Raw genomic sequence first — 8,571 nt, forward strand, 5'->3', positions numbered from 1 at the left:
TTGACTCAGCCCGACTTAACTCCCAAGAAATGCAAATGGGTAGCCACCTTACAAAACTATGACTTTGAGATTACTCACACCCGTGGCAAGGATAATGTAGTGGCTGATGCACTCTCTCACCTGTGGCCATGTTTAGGTCTCATCTATCACTGAACTCCATCATGATTGGATAGAAGAACTCCAAGAGGCTTACTTTCTTGATGCTGAATTCAGCCCTCTTTTTTAGAAATTAAAGCAAGGTGTTATGGATGCCAACTCCCAATATCAGCTCCACAATGGTCACATGGCCGTATTATGATTCCCCGTGCCTCCCCTTTTACTCAACGTATACTTGAGGAGATGCATTCTTCTCCGATTGCTGGTCACTTAGGGGTATTTAAGACGTATGACCGCATTACAAAAAGCTTCCATTAGAAAGGCCTATGGCAGGATGTTAAAGACTCTGTGTCTAGATGTATGCATTGTCAGCAAAATAAGGACAGCACTCTTAAACGGAGTGGATTACTGTAGACTTTGCCTATACCCGAGGGCAAATGGACCCACATTACGATGGACTCCATCATCGGGTTGCCTACAACCAAGAAGGGCTAGAATAGCATTTATGTGGTTGTTGACCGCCTCACTAAAGCAGCCCATTTCATCCCTACAAAATCTCAGTTTACAACATCTCAAGTTGCCACTCAATTTATGGAGCATGTATTTAGGTTGCATGGATTGCCGCATGTCATAGTGCATGACCGGGATACCAAATTTATGAGTCAATTTTGGCAGACAGTTTTTAGCTCCATGGGGACCAAACTAGCTCCGTCTATAGGCTATCATCCCCGAACAAACGAGCAAACCGAGCGAGTTAACAAATGGCTTGAGACCTACTTGAGACATTTTTGTCATGATGTGCAGAATGCTTGGGATATGTGGCTGCATTTGGTTGAGTTTGCTTACAACAACTCCACTCATTTGAGTATTGGAGTATCCCCCTTTGAGGCATTGTATGGTTATCGGGTTCCCCTCCCCACCGTAGTCTTCAGTGAGAAGCTTAACCCCCTTGGGAAAGATGAGTTGGACCACATGCAAGCCTTGCTTCAGCAAGGCAATGTCAATCTCAAAAAGGCTCAAGAGCACATGAAGCTCCATGCGGATGCAAAGAGGCGCCCTCTTGACTTCCAAGAAGGTGAATTGGTACTCCTCAAGGTCCTCAAGTCCCGTTATGCTACACTTAAAGATGGCTCTTGCAACAAGTTGGCACATCATTGCTACAAGCCCTACACAATCCTTAAGAAAGTCGGAGACTTGGCCGATCGCCTCCAACTCCCCCCTAACACTAAGATACATAATGTATTCCATGTAAGCCAATTGAAGCCATTCATAGGAAGCAACTTCGTACTCGGTCCATTCATGAGTACTTGATCAAATGGCAAGGCCTACCTCTAGAGAAAGCTTCTTGGCGCCCAGCCTCTATTTTGGATGAGTTTCCGCACCTCAAGGAGACTGCATTGCTTGGATCTTGACCACACTTGGCCCCTGTTTGGACTACATCCTGCTTCTGGATAGTCGTTTGTTTTGCATTAGTTTTGATCCTGAGCTATTCTCAACCCCACCTTACCTATTGAAAGTACACCTTAAGGGCTCCGCAACAACACCTCATTTGTCCCGATCGGAGCTTCCTATGGGAAGTTATAGTTGTTTTCCTACAACAGTCCTGTCTTGGACAGCATACCTGTCTGCTTCTAGACAGCCATCTGTTTTGCAACAGTTTTGATCTTGAATTATTTTCAGCCCCACCTTACCCACATGGGCTGAAAGTATATCTTGTGGGCTCCGCAACGACACCTCACTCATCCCGTTCAGAGTCTTCTACCCAAAGTTATGACTGACTTCCTACAGCAGACCCATCTTAGACTACACACAATCCACTCCATCCAGGGCCTTGTTTTCATGACATGGACGCCCTTGCTTATTGCCCTTGCATCACGCGCAGAGTAGTACTCTGTAGCCTCCCCTCCCTGTTCCTCCCTTGTTTTCGAGAACAAAAACTTCATGAGATGGGATGGGTTGTAATGAACCGGGCATACGGAAAAATACTAGAAAATACCAAACACACTGACGGTATAAAAGGTGTAAGAGGGCTTCCTCAGGCATCACGGGATTATCAAGAAACCTCTCTTCCACCTCTCTTCAGCTCTCATGGCTTCTTCTCTCTCTCTCTCTCTCTCTCTCTCTCTCTCTCTCTCTCTCTCTCTCTCTCTCTCTCTCTTCTTCTCCTGTAGTCCTCTCTCTTTTCTCCCTTAGTTAGGCTAGCTAGGTCTCCTTCATTACAAAGAACCATACGAATTAGATTATGTAAGCACCATATACATGAACCCTTTTTGGAGGGGCAGGGGAGGGAGAGGGAGGGAGGGAGAGGGAGAGGGGATTAAAAGGGAACAAAGGGGAACAAGCCTATAAGCAGTAGGGACATGGGAAAAAAGAGAGTGGATAAAATGCGTACACCACCCCCTCTCCTATTAGTCCACTTCAAATATCTTGTTATTAGAAGAGTCATTAACTCTTAAGCTAAAGGGTCCTTTTTGAGTCTATATTTCCCTTAATACTCTCAACTAATCAAGACCACCTTGCCATGGGAAAGATCCATCAAGGATCTAATCACTTGCTTCCCTCTAGTATTTTTAATTTTCTAATTATCCTAACACAATTTAGTTTAGCATATAAAAACAGCTTCATTAATTAATCCCTTACATAGTGTTTCTTTACATAAATTAGGCCTAAACACAAATACAAATATAAATAATCATTTTGAAAGGTAGAAAGTATTTATTTTATTATCTTTAGTTTTATTCCAATAATTGTTCCAATCCATATACAGACTCCACTCGAAGATTAAAAAATACCCACCAAGTCTGCCCTCAACTAGCATTGGGACCTTTTGAGAGATCCACCCAAGCTCGTGAGGGATAAACTAGTCCTAGCACACCTAAGGAATTATGGCTAGAGCCCTTTGGCTCCTTGTAGCCTCCTAGCATACAACGTTTATTTAAACATTTGTTTAAGGCTTACGTTATTAAAGCTAAGGTCATTACACTATCCTAACCTAACCTACTTAATCCTACTCAATCTCAATTCTATCCACCAATTTCTAATTGATTTGGCCTGCCTAAACTAGGCATGTGTGTTTTGGAGTAAGCAAGTCATGAGCGTGGGAGATTGGCTCCTCCCCTTCCACCTCGTACTTAAGTGGACAAGCCTCCTATTTTGCCTAATGGCAAGAGTTTGAGCACCTTGACAATCGACTTCATCCTTGGTCCTAGCGACAACAATGGAACCTAAATGTTGGCCTCAATGATCAACAACAAGACATTGGTCGGAACTCCTATTCTTTGAAGAGCCTGTCAACCTCCTTGAATCAATTATCTCTTACCTAGTTGTCCCATACTCCGACACCAAACCAACCATACATCCTTTGTCCATATCCAAAGAAAGTGAAGAACATAAGAATAGCTTTGACTTGTGGTGAACTGATCTACTTACATATTCACATTGTAATTGCAGGTTGAAGGCTCAAGCATTGCTCCATGATCCAAGCAATGTGCTCTATAAGCAAATACCTCAACTCCATCGCATGCACATCAAGCATGCCCACCATTAAGAGGAGAAGAAGGAGAAGTAGAAGTAGAAAAGATTTGCCTCGTTGGGTATCACTTAAATTGCAGTTTGTTGGTGATATTGACACCTATCGGTGTCCCTAAATATCTTACAATTTCATTGGGCTTTATGAGCTTGAAGCTATATTGGAGCAGCCACTGCTTAGGCTCCCTCCAAGAGAGAAAGAAGAGCTCCATTTTAGCCTAGCTTATCTTGGAGGCCAATCGATGATTTGAACTCCCAATAATGTTCATTAGGAAGTCAAGGGACTCTTTTTCTATAGGTACCACCACAGAGTTATCATTAGCAATAAACTGGGTGGATGTGTCGCTACCATGCAGCAAGGGGAGTGGTTTGATGATTCCATCCCTGATTTGATGTCAATCTTCCTTAGAAGTGGATCCATTATCAAAGCAAATAGCAAGGAAGAGAACGGACAACTGTGACAAATTGACCATCTCAGTGCAAAAGGATTAAATAGAGAATCATTCATGTTAATCAATGCAAAGGCATTTTGAAAGAGATTACCAACCACAGAGAACACAAGTACAGACATGAAAGTAGCTAGTGTGCTCACTATGAAGAACCAACTGACTCAATCGTAAGCTTTGTCCAAGTCCATTTTGATGAGGACAAAGTCTGCTCACAGCACTACTGCATAATCCATGGAGAGCAGAAGGTTCAGTACAACATCTTGGATTTTTCTACCAAAGACAAATCAAAATTGCTTCTCATAATTTATCCTAGAGAAGAGTATCCTGACTCTCATGGCCAGTGCTTTAGCTAGAACCTTGTAGGTAAAATTTAGCATACTAAGCAATCTCCAATTGGAGACTTTCGTCTTGACAAGGGTTTTGGGATGGAGTGAAGCATATTACCTGACTTTCTGATGTAGTTCAGTAGGGATACCAAATCATCAGCCCAGGCATCCCAAATACATTGAAAGAGCTCTACTGGCAACCCATCATGCCTTGGGGATTTTCCTACCTTCATCTTCATAACCAACTAAAACTAAAACCTACAACATCCTCTATATCACCTATATCTACTACGCTTGGAGCTTTTATAGCCACAATCAGACGTAATAATTGTCCATGCAATGTTCGACAACCCTTTTGCAATAAATACATGACACATCATATAAGCCCATAATCAATAGTTGGTTCCATCCAATCTGTACTCAACAACTACTATACAAAATATATCATTATTATCATCCATCGCAATTGGCTACACTTAATGCCAAAGTTACCTATATAAAGAATGTCTACACAAAACCAATGCATGCTATATAGGACAACACAGTACACTATAAAAGAGGCCCTAACTGTAGAGATGAACACACTAAAAATTTTGGACCAAAGGAGAAAAGCACTAGCAGTAGTACAAACAAAGTTCAAAGTAAACCAAAATAAAACATTTTGAGGATATCAAGCTCTAGGGGCTTGCCTGCAATATTACTGTAGAGCCCAATGCAATGGCAACTGATTTGTATGCATCTCCCAAAGCTATGATTTTACCTTTGCTTTACCAAGAAAAATGCAAGAGCAAGGAATATATTTGCAGCTGCCAATCTCAGTAAGTCCACTTCTTAATGCATAGCATCTGCATTCTTAACAGGAGTTTAGTAACGAAAATGACCTGGTCTCCCATGAACAACACGATAGAAGAGCGATCACTTTGTGATGCCCAATTCAATGAAACTGGAGTCCTTATTCATAAACATATCTCAAAGGTTCCATTTGTCCTTTTGCATGATGAAAATACTGCAAGGGCATGAAATTTTCACCACATCTTCTTTAAGCCAGCCATCAGAGCTCCTGAAAGACAACAAAACTATCCCAAGCTGTCTTTCCAAGGTTCCTTCAAGACTTCAATGCCTCCTGTCTTTTTCACAAGGTTTCAACTAGGAGAAATGTTTTCTGGTGTCAGGTGACACAATATTCATGCAGCTCATAAGCGTGGACCCTGAGACCCAAGTACAAAACAGGACCTTCCTTACAAAGCATGCTTCCTGCCTTGACAGATTGACCTGATAGGACTAATGGTGAAACTCTGCCTGCAATATGCTAGTCTTGCTTTTTCTGTCTGCATCCAAACAGAAAATGGCCAACGAAATGCATGCATCAACCTCATATCCCAGACCCATCAAAACTAATGGTCAGGATCTTGTTCCAAACCTAAAGAGTACATAAAACTGTCTACTGAGAACACAGCATAACAGAACTTAGAAGAACAGCTCACCACCCCACAACTTCTGGCAAGCTAAGTAGCCATAACCCAGAAATGCAGTTATTCCGTTCAAAAATCGATACTGTTATTTGAATAATACAAGTCAGGCAACTGGGCAGGACAGCATTAACCAGTCCTAACAGAAAACCAATACCAGTGAATGCTATGTTCCCAGAATATGATATAATTGCTTGCCTGTACAAAGCAAATAGGAAAACGAAGGGATTTGTCCTAACAAATTATTACAATACATGTTATGAAGAGGAAAGTGATCTTCGCCTATGGACAGAAGTGGCTTCATCAAAGAGGTCATTTAAAATGCTCTCTAGATTTTCTGGAGTATACTTCAAAAATTTCCCCGAATTCTTCTCAGAATCTATGTGATTCTGAAATCGACCAAGAAAATTTCTGTAGGCAGGCAACACCATCTCAATGATAGAGATGCGAAGATCAGCACACAGCTGAGAATCTGAAACAATCCAACTTTGCTGAGTTTTGACAATCTCCTCAAAAGCTGCATTAAATGCTTTAAACCTTTCCTTGAGAACCGTCTTTGATACACCGCTGGAGAAGGAACTTCCACCTGAATGCAATCCTTCATCTCTCAAGCAAGCCAAAACCTTCGTCCATGCAGCCCTTAGATATCCATTATGATACTGCCTGACTTTGCTCATGCGCCGTCTCAGCCAATCATCACTGAGCAATGTGCGTATCTCTGAGGCCTTGACTTTTGAGACAATGTACTGGTAGCTGTTCATCAGGAAAAGATATGAAAGTGCAGAATCCTTGTAAAGCTGTGCTTTCCCTTCTATATTATCTTCAAGAAGGTCCAGCAGAGTAAGTGTCTGGACTGAAAAAGGTGATTCAACTTCCTGCGCCCCTACTTTGTCATCCAAAGAACCAAAAGAGTTGGTCCCATTCACACTCCTTGATGAAGGGGTCCTCTGTTCTGCTAGAATCTCGTTAAGTGTGCCTGAAAAGCAGGACAGCAATCTTAAATAATTCATGACATACCGGGTCATAGGATGAACTGCACCATATGGTACAGCATTCTTGGCAGTATCACGCTTCACTAAATTTGTAAGTTCAGTAAATGTTCCTCGCGCAGCCTCTCCAAGCCGATTCAAAACATCTGATGCCTCTGACCTCATATTCACACAAGTAGAACCAGAAAATAAGAGGTCAATCTCAGACAGAAGATCACGAAGCAGTTCATACATGTCCAAAATCCTAGGGAGCTTCTCCGGTAATCTGCGACCGATTGCAACAGCCTCTGCAAAGTTGAGAAGTTGCAACATGGCTCCTTTTCCAACCTCAACAAAGCATAACTCTGAAACAGCTGGGAAATCTGCAAATATCTGCTCACAAAGCTGCTTCTCACTGGGAAAGAGAACACCTACAGACACCTTGAGAGCCTTCATCCACTTTACAATCTCCATCTCCAGGCTTCCAGAAGTCATCTTCTGCACATCTTCAATGCTAAACTTTTCAACACCCAACCTTAAAACACACTCTTCAAGCACTGCTTTTCTGATATGGATGTAGCTCTGACAACATTCGCTTCTATAGCCACACAGAATCATCCGCTCTGCCATATCACTAAGGTCGGAGACTATTTCAGGGGGGAGCATGGGAACATGAAGCTTAAAGCTTGAGAAGGATCTTGAACTCGCAAGTTCCTCTTCAGCCTCACCTATGTCATCGAGACCATCGAGGTTAGATGCTGTCTCTTCTGACATGGAGGCAAAGGAGGGATTGGCAACTGGATCAAACAACCATTCAGGATCTACTGATTCACTGTGCACTTCCAACAAGATCCTGAATTCATCCTCCATCCTAGACATGGCAAGCTGCAAGAGGTTTTGAGCTTCATCAAAGCTGCCATTATCCCTACAATCCGCAGGCTCCAGGGTCAAGGCTTCCAGAAGATGCTGCACACTGTCGACGGCTTTCATGTATGGAGACGACAAGGGGCCATCCGACTGTAGTACGACCTTCTTTGCGTGATCCAGGGTAGCCTTGGCGTCCGGTGATGGATCCATGACATAGACAGAAAGGCAAAATCAGCACTGTTGAACTTTCTTTCTCTTCATCCAGCTAGCCAAAAGATCTTCATCCGGCTAGCCTTTCGGTGGCAACTCATGATTGAGCGAGCGGGGCAATAAGAAAGGCAGAGCGGAGCATCGGGCAGCCAGGTCTGACATAGGCACGCAGAAGCCAGCAGAGATGCAAGGGGAGTCTGCTGGCAAGGGCCAAAAATGGAGACAGTGAAGACGATAAAGGCGCCCTGCGAGCTCCTCTGTGCGCTGCGAGAATGATGCGACTGCGTATGGATGCCAGACCTAATTCTGCTCCTGTTGCATGCCCCTGGGCCTGATAGAGAGTGGGGGGGGGGGGGGGGGGGGGGTACTGTTTGTTTTGCTCTCCTGATGAGAAAGAAGAAGAGCAAGGTTTAGAAAGAAGAAGAAGAAGATGAAGAAAAGAAAGGAGCAGAGGAGAAGCTCTGTTGTGAATGAAAAAGGTGCCTCTTTTCACACCATAATGCTTTTTACCACTCTTCAAAGGTAGTTTCACACATTTTCCCATGTGGGTGCTCTTCCCCCTCTTCTTCCATGTAGTGTCCAAACATAGTGAGCTTATGTTAGAGGGCATGACATACCTAGATAGGTGCATTTGACATGCTCCAAAAGGCTGCCGGCC

General features: G+C 43.1%; 1 pseudogene; it reads right to left on the bottom strand.

Annotated features, from left to right (window-relative positions):
• Positions 1-4,988: 4,988 nt before the first annotated feature.
• On the bottom strand, positions 4,989-8,268 carry LOC148033994 (exocyst complex component EXO70B1 pseudogene; annotated as a pseudogene).
• Between the last annotated feature and the right edge of the window lie 303 nt (positions 8,269-8,571).

This window comes from Lygodium microphyllum, chromosome 7 (assembly GCF_053477565.2).
Source record: "Lygodium microphyllum isolate KBCC chromosome 7, Lygodium_microphyllum_v1.1.10, whole genome shotgun sequence".
Taxonomy (NCBI): Eukaryota; Viridiplantae; Streptophyta; class Polypodiopsida; order Schizaeales; family Lygodiaceae; genus Lygodium; species Lygodium microphyllum.